Raw genomic sequence first — 12076 nt, forward strand, 5'->3', positions numbered from 1 at the left:
AAACTAGAAAAGCAAAGTTTTGTGTTCAGACGAAAAGAAGGCTAAGCACATCTAGCTTATATATATAAGGACTTTGACATTTTAAATGTTCATAAAATTGATGGCTCTGTTGCAATGGAAGAATGGTCCACGCCAATGTTGGCAACATTGAATTCATGAATACAAGCTGCACAGTTTGCCATTAGCAGATTGCTGCTTGAATCCAACAACACTAAAATGTTGTGGATTGAAGCCCCATGTCAGGATCTGAGTTTATATTCCAGGTTCTTTTAACAATTTGACAACATTAATCTATGCGCATGGGTGTGTGTGTGTGTAACCCACAAATCCTGTTTACAACAATAACAACAACAACTGTTTAAATATTGCAAACTAAATGGCAAAAAACTGTAGTACTGAATTGGACGTCGAGAAAGGGGGAGTTAACCATAGGAATGGTTATAAAGGTGGGTTTTAAGGTGGGATTTAAAGACCCCTAGAGAGGGTCTAGACTCAGGAGTGAAAGCAGGGGCTACGTGCAGTAGGCCTTTGTTTGCTGAGTGCAAAGGTTGGGAAAAGGAGTGTGATAAACGCAGATCATAAATAAAATTAAACTCCAGTGTAGCCCTGAGAGAAAAGCATCATTGTCAGAGATGCTTTGTTTCAGATGAGACATCAAACTGAGGGGAAAATTCCAATCTGTCTGATCCACAGAAGGACATTAAAATATTAAATCATACAAGTCAGTGTCTGCAAGTTTCCTGCCCAATAATTGTCCAGGGCATTTAACTCGTAGCTATTTGTGTGATACTGTTTGATGTACAAGTTCGCCTTGTACATGCAAAATGCAGTCGCTTCACTTTGCAGTATATCCTGTGAACTTCCCAAACCAACTTTGCGCACACCTCTCCTCCCATTCCCTCTTCAAACCCCTCCAGTCTGGTTTCTGCCCTGCTCACAGTACAGAGACTGCGCTTGTGAAAGTCACAAACGACATCCTCTCTATCTGTGACCAGGGCTCCCTCTGTCTCCTTGTCCTCCTGGATCTCTCCGCCACGTTCGACACAGGCGATCACGCCATCCTCCTCCACCAGCTTTCCTCCGTCATCCACCTCAGTGGGACCGAACTCGCCTGATTCGAGTCCTACCTCACAAACCACCAGCAATACATCTGCACAAACGGCTTCTCCTCCCACTCTCACCCGGTCACTTGCGGGGTACCCCAACCTCTATGACATTTTAAAACCCTATCTAACCCTAATCCTACTATCTCCGTTCGGCAAACACTGGTCGTCTTCACGTCTGGCATCCTGCGTGTCCCACCACCGGTGATTGGGCTTTTAGCCTTCATGCCCCACCTTCGGGAACTTTATCCCGGAGACCCTTCATCTTGCCTATTCCCTCGGCTCCTTCAATGTCCGTCTCAAGGTTTTCTCTTTGACTGAGTCTTCGGTCATCTTCCCACCCCACTCCCTTTGATCCCCACTCCCAAATCCAACCCCCAGACTGAGCCCATAATTGTCAGTGTATACTGCAGGGAATAATCAGTTTGTAAGCTGTGGTGAACAGCTTTTGAACTCGCTGAGGTTTGTTTAACACACGCACATCTATTTCCTCTCCCTGAAGATGCTGCCTAACCTGCTGAGTGATCCCAGTGACTTCTATTGTTATTAAATACTAGCTGTAGCCATTCCAGCTATGCTTGCAGCCAAAGGATCCAATATGGAATGTAGATTTCAGTGATACCACTCACCAACCATTTAACATGCCACAAACACTGTGTGTACAACTTAATCAAAACTGCCATACATGTGCGATGAGCTTGTTTGGGTCATACCTCATGAAAGATAGAATACCCTATCAAAGGGTCACAGCTCATGAATGATATAAGATCTTATCAAAGCTACGCTAACCGAAGGGTTTTAATGTGTGATCCAGCAGATCCTCAAATTATTGCAACGCAGCCGTGCGGTTCTTTGTTCTTCAGTTTCATTTAATCAGCCTTCTTTCTTTTGCCTGACATTTTTATTTGTACTTGAAAGGCTCGATGTTCGCTTAGGCATGTTTATATTGTTCCCGCCGCTTGGCTTCATCTGAGCGTGTGCATGCTGCATGCTTGCGCTCGTACGTGCTCTGTGACGCACGATGCCACAGTGCCACTGTGAGTCAGCGCAGGAACCAGGTGTAACTGCAGCACAAAACTGTGTGATGAGCTTGTTTAGGTCATAATTCGTCAACGATAGGAGACCCCGAAACATGCCCATGACATTCCCAAATGCAAGGTATAATTGATATCAGATGAGGTATAATTGATATCTCTTTGTCAATCGGTTATTGAGATCTTGGCAGACACATAGACATTGTTGTTTTATTAGTATAGATAGAAGATAGATTTCCAGCATCTGCAGTATTTTGCCTTTTTTAATAAATAACCCGTAACCCAGACAGAGCCCATAATTTGTCAGAGTACCCCACAGCTTGTAAACTGTTTGTAAACTGTGGTGAACAGCTTTTGAACTAACTCCCTGAGGTTTCATTAACACACACACACACACAATGTTGTCAGTTTAATTCAACAGGAAGGAAACTGTCAATTAAGAAGATTTTTGCATTTGACTAATGAAAGAAAATATACCAATGATCAAAATCAAATGTCAATACCATTCACTCGGAGGGGTGGAGGGGGTTTGGAGGGAGGGAAACTAAATAATCTGTATTTGTCTTTGAAGGCTCTTGTACTTGTAAAAATGTAAACAATTTATTCAATGTCCTTCTACAGTATAGTATCGTTATGGCAGAAAGAAAACTAGTTGATTGTTTGATGGCAGATGAAGCCCAAAGTACAAGAGAATTTAAATAATCAAACTCCACCCTTCTGCCACCTTTACTTAACAATATTCACACGTGGGATTTTTATAAGTTTAAGCAAAACCTGTGGAAAAGCGTCTGAGTTTTTAATTGCCTACCCCATTACTAAAATTATGCATGATAAAATTGTTCTAGTTTTATGGTTTATCTCCCCTTCCTGACTGCAAAATTTCATATAAAACCTTATATTATATCCCTTCTGTTTCTCAATACTGTATTTGCTAAATTGTCATGTTCTGAATCACATATCCTACATTCACATTGCATAGGATCAAACCTTAAAGTTGATTTCTGCGGCTGACTCCCAATTCAATAGCTCTGGAAATCCAGAAGCCATGGACATGCTATATGCACACAGCACTGAATGTACCATATTAACAGCTGATTGATCACATGCTCGAGTACACAATCAGTTATATGTTGAATATTTACATTTATGAAAATATCAGGCTCAGAAGAAAAATACTGTGGAATGTACCAGTGTAACAAAGTGATAAGACCATGACCTAATCCATACTAACATTCAGTGAGTTTATGACAAGCTGACGCACATACAGGGCCAGTTTCCGTCCCAACTGATAAATCTGTCAGTGGAATTTAGAGACGAGGTTCTGGTTCATTTCAAGCAGGTCGATCTCTAAGTCACCTCTCTCTCCCTACAAGCACATTTCCGAATCAACCTCTATGTAAGTAAGATATAATGCAAATGTCCTTCTTTCTATTTACTCTTTAACATTTACTATGCTACAACATTTAAACTCATAATGACTCCAGTCCTGTGGGCACAAGAATTTCATCTCTCAAATGCAACCAAGAGAGACCATGAGGTACTTCATTTCAGAAATCATTTTGTCCGTTATGCTGCAAAATTAAAGCATATAAGGATTTGATCCTCTATTTGGTACAGGAATAAGACTTTCATTCTAAGCTAAATCCATGTAGATTGACGTGAGATTGACTAAATAAACCTTCTTAGGGTGGATACTTATTACTAATACTCCCAAACTATTTCTGTTTCACCCTATCAATCTATAAAATCACAGAGATGCCTCTATTGAAACAAGCTACAAGGCACGCTTTTGTAAACAAACTAACTCTATGCAATCTTAATATCAAATATAATTATCATTGTTTCAAAAAACAGTATTATTTCAAATAGTGTTTGTTTTGCATTGTAGGAAAGCTTCTTTGGTGCACAAACAGCTCAATATATAAAATGAACTCTTCAATAAAATATATTTTTCTTAAAGATTCAAATAATGAAGAGATTTATTGTTATTACAATAATTACAGTAAACCCCATTGGAGTGATGAGCTATTAAAAGTTTACAACAACAACTTGTACTTATATTGCACCCTCCACGCAGTGTAGCATCTCAGAGCACTTAACAGTGGCGGAGCCTGACTCCGAACCGGGGGATGGGGGTTTACTATAATTATTCTAAGGGAAAAGGGCTCAGTGACTCATCTGGAGTGGATGAGTCACTTGAGCAGAGAGCCAGGCATTGTGAGGAGGGAACTGAGTGAGGTGGAACAGAGTGAGAATTCTGTTAAGGAATTTGGTGAGAGTGGGAATTCAGTACAGAGGGGGAAAGAGGTGCAGGTGAGAAAACATTTTTTCTCATATAACGTATATAACAATTGAATACTTTGTGTGTTGCCAAAGTTGCGAGATGTTTGCCTTCCAGGCCCAGGTTTTGAATTGATTCATCTGCATTAACTGCAAACTGGTAGATTCACTCAAGACTGAAGTGGTCAGCCTTAGTGAGCGACTGGCCACGTATTAGGGAGGGAGAGGTGTTTATAAATGATGTATTAGAGGAGACCTTGCTCAGGGGCACATTAGGAGAGGCGTCCCTAGTACCTAGAGGAGGTGATTGGTTCTCTGTTAGGAAAGGGGCCAGAAGTCGTGGTCAGCTAATGGAATAGGAGCTCTCCAACAGTTTCTCTCCTCTGGAGAGAGATGATATGGAAGCCCAAGTGAGACGAGCAAGGGAGTGCCATGCACCGAGGCAATCCACCACCTGCCAGAGAAGGAGGGAAGAGAAAGAGTAGCAGACAAGTTGTGATATTACAGGATTCGACTATTTGGTTCACAGATCGCATTCTGTGCAAATTAGATCCAGAAAACAAAATGGTAAATTGACTCCCACGTACACGGGTTGAGGATCTGATGCCTCAGGTTGACCAAATGCTACAGGGAGCAGGCGAGGAACCAATTGTACTTGTTCATTTGGGAAGAAATAACATAGATAGAGATAGACCAGAGGTCCTGCATGCTAAATTTAGAGCATTAGGAAGGAAGCTAAAGAGAAAGACTTGAATTGTAGTATTTTCCAAAATACTAACCATACCACTGCTGGTGAGGAAAGACAGAGGGTAATTCGGCAAACCAATCCGTGGCTAAGGTATTGGTGTAGGGAGTCAGGCTTTTGTTTGCTCAAACCTTTTGGAATAGGGGGCTTCTATACAGACTGGATGGACTCCACCTAAACTAAAGGGGAGTGAAGATGTTGGGTGTTGGCAGACAGGATAGATAATTCAGTTAGGCAGTGTTTAAACTAGGCACAGGTAGGTGTAAGAGAGCACCTGAATCAATTACGGAAAACCTTAAGGTGTACCAGTGTAACGGATCTAACTCCAAAGGTTCGTGAAAAAGAAACAAAAAATGCTTATAAGGTAAATGGGAAAGGCAAAAACAATGGAGCTATAATGCAAGAAGTCTGACAAACAAGATGTGTGATCTGGAAGGTCTTATGGGGGTGATAGATTGGACATAATTAGCATAACAGAGATATGGTTGAATGAATTCAATCAATGGGATACTCATCCGGAAGACTATGAACTATTTAGAAGGGCTAGTATTGGGAGAAGAGGAGGCGTTGTGGCACTATATATAAGCTCCATTATTGAGAGAGGATATAAAAAAGGAAAGGGCAGAGATAAAATCACTTTGGGTAGAATTAAAAGATGGTAACAGATGTAAGCTATTACTGGGGAGTCTGCTATAGACAGGGTCTTGATCTGGAACTGTGGGATGAGATGAGGAAAGCCACTAAGGGACCAATCATAGTGGTTGGAGGTATTAACTTCCCAAAATTGATTGGGCTAATAACTTGTCTACTGGTAGGGAAGGGGTTTCTAGAATTAAAGGAAGACTGTTTTATGACTCAGTTTGTAAAAGAGCCAACAAGGGTACATAACATGTTGGATTTGATAATGAGCAAAAGGGACGACCAAATCTCCAACATAAAGGCGGAAGAAGCATTAAGCAACAGCGATCACAATGCAGTCACATTTGACATCACAAGAGTTGGTGAGGTTATAAAAACCCAGTCGGAGCGGGGCTTGCAGGCTTAAATATGGCAATGGAAGTGGAGGACCTATGGAGTTCCTTCAAGGAGGTGACCATGAAAGCAATGGAACAATGTGTACCCATGCAAAGCAAAGGTACCAAGCTTAAAGGTACTCCTGCCTGGTTGGACTGGGCTACAAAACAAATCAAAAGAGGGAAAAAAAAGCATTTAAGGCCATGAAACACGGAAACAAGTCAGACTCAATACCAGAAGTCATGCCAGCACTGCAAAAAAGGCGTCAGAATGGCAAAGACAAGCTTTGAACTGAACAAGGAAAGAGATGTGAAGGATAATAACAAAACGTTTTTAGTTACATTAACAGTAGAAGAAAAACAAGCAATGGAATAGGGCAACTGAAGGTGAGTTCAGGAGACAACATGACAATTAATGCTGCACAGGCTGCAATAGTGCTAAATAGATTTTTTGCATCAGTCTTTACCAAGGAGGAGACGGATAACCTATCTGACCTGGAAGCAGAACTCAAGGATGTTGCAGAGAAAAGTTGCGACACTATTCATATCACTACCAGCATGGTTGCCCAACAGTTGTGTAAACTTAAGGTAAATAAATCTCAGGGGACAGATAAATTGCATCCGAGGATCCTTAAGGAACTAAGGTAGGAAGTTTCAGAAACGCTGGCACATCTTTCAAAAATCACTGAATACTGGAGAGGTGCCGGGAGACTGCAGAAAGGCAGATGTTACTCCCATTTTTAAGAAAGGTAACAAAAATGACCCAGGAAACTACAGACCAGTAAGTGGGTAAAATTATGGAGACTCTTATTAAAGATAAATTAATGGAGCATCTAGAGAGAAATAAATGATAGCCAATATGAGTTCATGAAGGGAAGATCTTGCCAATCTAATTTACTGGTTTTCTTTGATGGTGTGACAAGGCAGTTTGATAAGGCAGCCTGTGGTTGTTGTATATCTGGATTTTCAATAAGGCCTTTGATACAGTTCCACTTGAGAAGCTAGCACTAGTAAAAAAAAAAGCAGGAATCAGTAGAGGTATATTACAATTAGACAACTGGTTGACCGGAAGAACCCAGAGGGTGGTGGTACACGGAATGTCATCAGACTGGTAAAATGGTACCAGTGGAGGTCCACAAGGGTCTATTTTAGGACCTCTTTTGTTTAACATTTTTAGAAATGATCTGGAACTAGGAATCGCAAGCACAGTGGCTAGGTGTGCTATTTCAGTGAGCAAATTGTTAACCTGTGGAACAGGCTCCTGAGGCAGACATGTGTTGATTCTTTCAAACACAGATTAGATAGTTTTCTTTTAGGAAATAACAATATGGGATATAGTACATAGGCAGTTTGGGACATATGTGCATGCGACCGCCAGGAAGGTGGAAAGAAAACTAGATGGACCTTGTTTTTTTTTGTCTAGCATTTCCTATGCTCTTAAGGAACGGCTAGTCAGGCATCTACCACCAGAGGATGTGGTGACTGATGGGGTTCTCAACTGAGGTAATTGCTGTACCTCAGCTTGCTCAGCGTGCATGCTCAGATGCAACATAGATGCCTCTAGTCTATTGGAGGACCACGTTGTGGCATGCCCTCCAATAGACGATCTTCCTCTTCGACCATGCCTACAGTCACCTCCCCACACCCTGGCTTGGCTTGGTGTTAAGCTCCACTACTGTTGAGGACTCTGAGACTCTACCCCTTGTGAAGTATGCTTTATAAATATAAGTTGTTGTAGTGGAGTCCTGTAGCTCAGTGGTTAGACCACTCGCCTCGCAAGCTAGATACATGGGATCAATTCCTGGCAGGGTGAAACGTTGGGCAAGTTTCCTTACTCTACACACACGCCGCTGTTTACATAGCAATAAGTAGGAACCTGGTTGTTAGTCGATTGGCAGATTGCCTTCTAGGGGTAAATAATAATAAAGTGGTCACTTCAATCCACGATTGTTTGTGGAACACTGCTGTGCGCAATTGGCTGCCACATTTCGCCCTCAAAATATACAGTCAAATCACTTTACAGTATATTCTGTGAAGAGCTTTGAGACATCTCGAAGACATGATAAGGCGCTATATAAAATGCAACGGTTATTATTTATTATTTGTTCTGCTCTAAGCAGATCAAAGTTTCTATTTCATCTTCATACCTGGACAGTAAGGAATTGCACACTATCCCATGATGGTTAGGCAGGTGTGTGGCAGGGATTCACAGCAGAAAACAATCCTGTCCTGTCCAACACATGTGTACTTCCAGCAAGAGTTATGTTAATGCTCTCAGGATTGCAAATATCACCAGCAACTGCCCTTCAAAAGCTGTAACTCGAGCTAAGTTCAGCACAGCAACTGAAATGAGCTAAATCAGGGATTCAATCCTGATCTGAATTATGCAAAATTCATGCCAGCTATACCAAATGCAAGGATTAATATTACTATAGATCCAGTTTTGCAGCGCACTCGTCTTAACAGCAATTTGAGATCAGGACAATATTTTCTCTAAAGAACTGAATTATTTCCTTCCCTCTAATTCACAATATTCAGACATTATTGTTATATTGTGAAATGATATTTAATAAAATGGTATTACATAATAATCCGTCCTTCTTACCATCGCCAACCCTGCCACTTGTCCAGCCAGGCCTACCCTACCCTTTAGGACTTTGGCTTGCAAAATAAATAACAAAATGAGGACGTATCAATAAATAAGTGGAATGACATTAGTTAGGTATTTTATTAATATCCTTTCCTCTCGTCTTCCGTCATCTATGAAGCTATAGCATTCTGAATCACTAGCTTTCTGCAATCTGCAATTGGATCACGAGAACAGTAATTTCAAGATACATATCAGTAATCCTCTTTCACATTGTCTTCCAATAGCAACAACAACAATCCAACAAAATTACATTTGAATAGCGCCTTTCACGTCAGGAGGACATCCCAAGACGATGGACAAACCAGCTTCAGACACATTGTGTGTCATCCTGGCTCAGCTGGTAGCAATCTCGCCTCTGAGTCAGAAAAAAATAATAATAAGTTGGTCACCCAATTCAGGACTGTTTGTGGGACACTGGTGTGCACAATTGGCTGCTGCGTTTCACCTATAAATATACAGTCAATTCACTTTACAGTATATTCTGTGAAGTACTTTGTGACTCTAGAAGACATGAAAAGTGCTATATCAAATGCAAGTATTATTGTTATTATTAAAGTGGGTTAAGGGTTCAAGCCCCACATCAGGACTTGGAATTTATATAGTCTAAGATGACATTCCAATGCAGTACTGGGAATGTGCTGCATTGTTGGAAGTGCAGTCTTTCAGATGAGATCTTAAACTGAGGCTCATTCTGTCCATTCAGGTGGATATAAAAGATCACATGACTACTGTATTCAAAATGGGAAGGGGGTTCTCCTGGTGTCCTGGCCAACAAACCCTGAAATAACATTCACTTTGTGGTTGCACTGTATATGGGACATTGCTATGCACAAATTGGCTGCCACATTTTCTTACAAAATACAGTCACTCCACTTTTAGTATATCCTGTGAAGTGCTTTGGGATGTCCTCCTGACGTGAAAGGCACTATATCAAATGAAAGGATTATTATATCCCATGACGCTCCTTAGGTTATCCTCCTAATGCAAATGGTGCTATGTCAAATGTAAGGAATATCATTATTTTATTGGTTCATTAGTTTCTGAGACGTGTAAACAGTACAGTCCAACTTCATAGTCCAGTGAAAATATGATGACAAAGCAATTTGATGAAGTCCGTAGGTTTTCCAACTCCCATGTGAATGTATATCCCAGCAGATTAATAAGATCCCAGAGCGGATACAGTTACATAATACAAAAGACACCACAACAACGAACTCCAAGCTAACAACGAACAACAACAACAAAAATTACATTTGTAATTTTTCACATCAGGAGGATGTCCCAAGGCATTGAATTTTATGTGAACAGATCTTATCTGTAAAGATAATGGCACTGCCAATATAATTAACTTGGATAATTGTGCACATGTCAACAGATACAGCTGTATTTAAAACAGTAAATAATCAGTGACTGTCCTCCATTGGAGGGGAAAATTTAATTGTATCCAAGGAGAGACGGTTGGCAACAGAAGATCGGAATCTTGTAAGCAAAGGAAGCCAATCCTCTGTAGCAGTTTTGGAGGTCTGATAACTATGTGCCAGAGAGGTGTGCAGTACCTTACAGTACTCCTGATAATGGACTGGCTATTTGACTCATTAGTAGTTGTTGAAGGAGCAGAATAGTCACTTTCCACTGTTAATTCCTGCAAATTAAAAGCTTTGTGGGCAGGGTGGACCTAGCTGGACAAGCAGTGGAAGCTTGCCTGTGTTCATGATAGTAAGCGGCACAGTTTTAGCCAGTTAAACAGCTTCCCTAATTCACTCTTTGGAGTCCCTTAGGATTGGCTTTTTGCCAACCACATCTACAAACTCCAGGATTACATGAGTAGGGTGTGTTCCCCCTGGGAAAAGATTTGAGCACTCTGTACCAGATGAACAGAAACAATACTTACAGGATAATGCTGTTATATCGCTCCTCCCGAGGGCTCCTGTATGCTTATAACATGAGTGTCCTGTACACTGCAGTGATCAAAACAAAGGCATATTTCTGGTGCAGGACTAGCCAGCCACTCCTGAAGTGCCACTAGTAGAAAGTGGGAGTACGGGGTGGGGGGGCTTTTTCTGGAGACCTGTTATAATGTGGTATTTAAGTTTATGAATCCCAAATGCCGTGCATTATAACAAGGCTGTTTCGAAGGTGGAACTCTCAGTGGTCTGGAATAGAAACTATTAAGCATGGTGACAGGTTTCTACAGGTGTCAGATACCCAACTGATCAAAATAAAATTGAGGTCAACTATTGTGTGGTATTTGGTCACTCTATATGTTTACCTTTGTTATTAGAGATTCTTACTTTCATTTGTATATTTTTGTTTCCACCCCATAGACTGGCAAAAAATTGGACTGCCTGCTGACAAGATTTACTTCTCTGCAAGGCAAGACTGGTCCTGCCAAACTTCCTTCCCAGGAGCATGGAAAATAACACTTATGATTCATCTCACCAGCATGAATCATTGCTTGCAGGTCAAATGTTAAAATTTAAAATGTTAAAATGTGGCCAAAACCATTTAAAAATTATCCGTGCGCGAACGACAAAGTCTTTGAAACTGAAACTCCAATTGGATTTGAATTCTAACAATCTTATTAGATTTGAGCTGCTATTTCAAGCATCCCTTCAAGCTCCCAAGTTAGTTGTAAAATAATAATGCTGGTGGGGTGTTCAACTCTCACTCCAGGATGAGTAAAAGTCCAAAGAGGATTGCTTCAGGATGAGAAGTCCAAAGAGGATTATGATGGATGACATTGAAATTTAGATTGAAGTCATGCCCAGAATAATGGACAGGACAATAATAATCCCTGTAGTTGATATAGTGCCTTATAGCATCTCAACCTTCTATAAAATTGCTTCTCCATAGCAATTATTAATAATAATTCTTGCATTTGATATAGCACCTTATCATGTCTTCGAGACGTCTCAAAGCTCTTCACAGAATATACTGTAAAGTGAATTGACTGTATATTTTGTGGGCGAAACATGGCAGCCAATTGTGCACAGCAGTGTCCCTCAAACAGTCGTGCACTGAGTGACCAATGTTTTTATTGTTAAGTGTGAAGACGATGCCCCAAATGTGAATGATATTAAGATGAAAGGATATCATGATCTCAGTGCAACACCCAAATCTGCAATGCTATTTTCTCCTCTTCCCCCTGCACAACCCCATCTACACACACACTCCCAGGCATTGAATACCTTTGCTCCTCTCTAGTACTGGGACAATATCCCACAAGCAGCAAATTGACATGGATTTGTGCC

At 40.9% G+C, this 12076-nt stretch overlaps 1 protein-coding gene across 18 annotated transcripts in view; it reads right to left on the bottom strand.

Moving 5' to 3' along the window:
• LOC103190252 (ATP-dependent 6-phosphofructokinase, platelet type) overlaps nucleotides 1-12076 on the bottom strand; it is a 106604-nt gene that overhangs the window by 87067 nt on the left and 7461 nt on the right. The window lies entirely within an intron of this gene.

Source organism: Callorhinchus milii, unplaced genomic scaffold, assembly GCF_018977255.1.
Source record: "Callorhinchus milii isolate IMCB2004 unplaced genomic scaffold, IMCB_Cmil_1.0 Scaffold2, whole genome shotgun sequence".
Lineage (NCBI taxonomy): Eukaryota > Metazoa > Chordata > Chondrichthyes > Chimaeriformes > Callorhinchidae > Callorhinchus > Callorhinchus milii.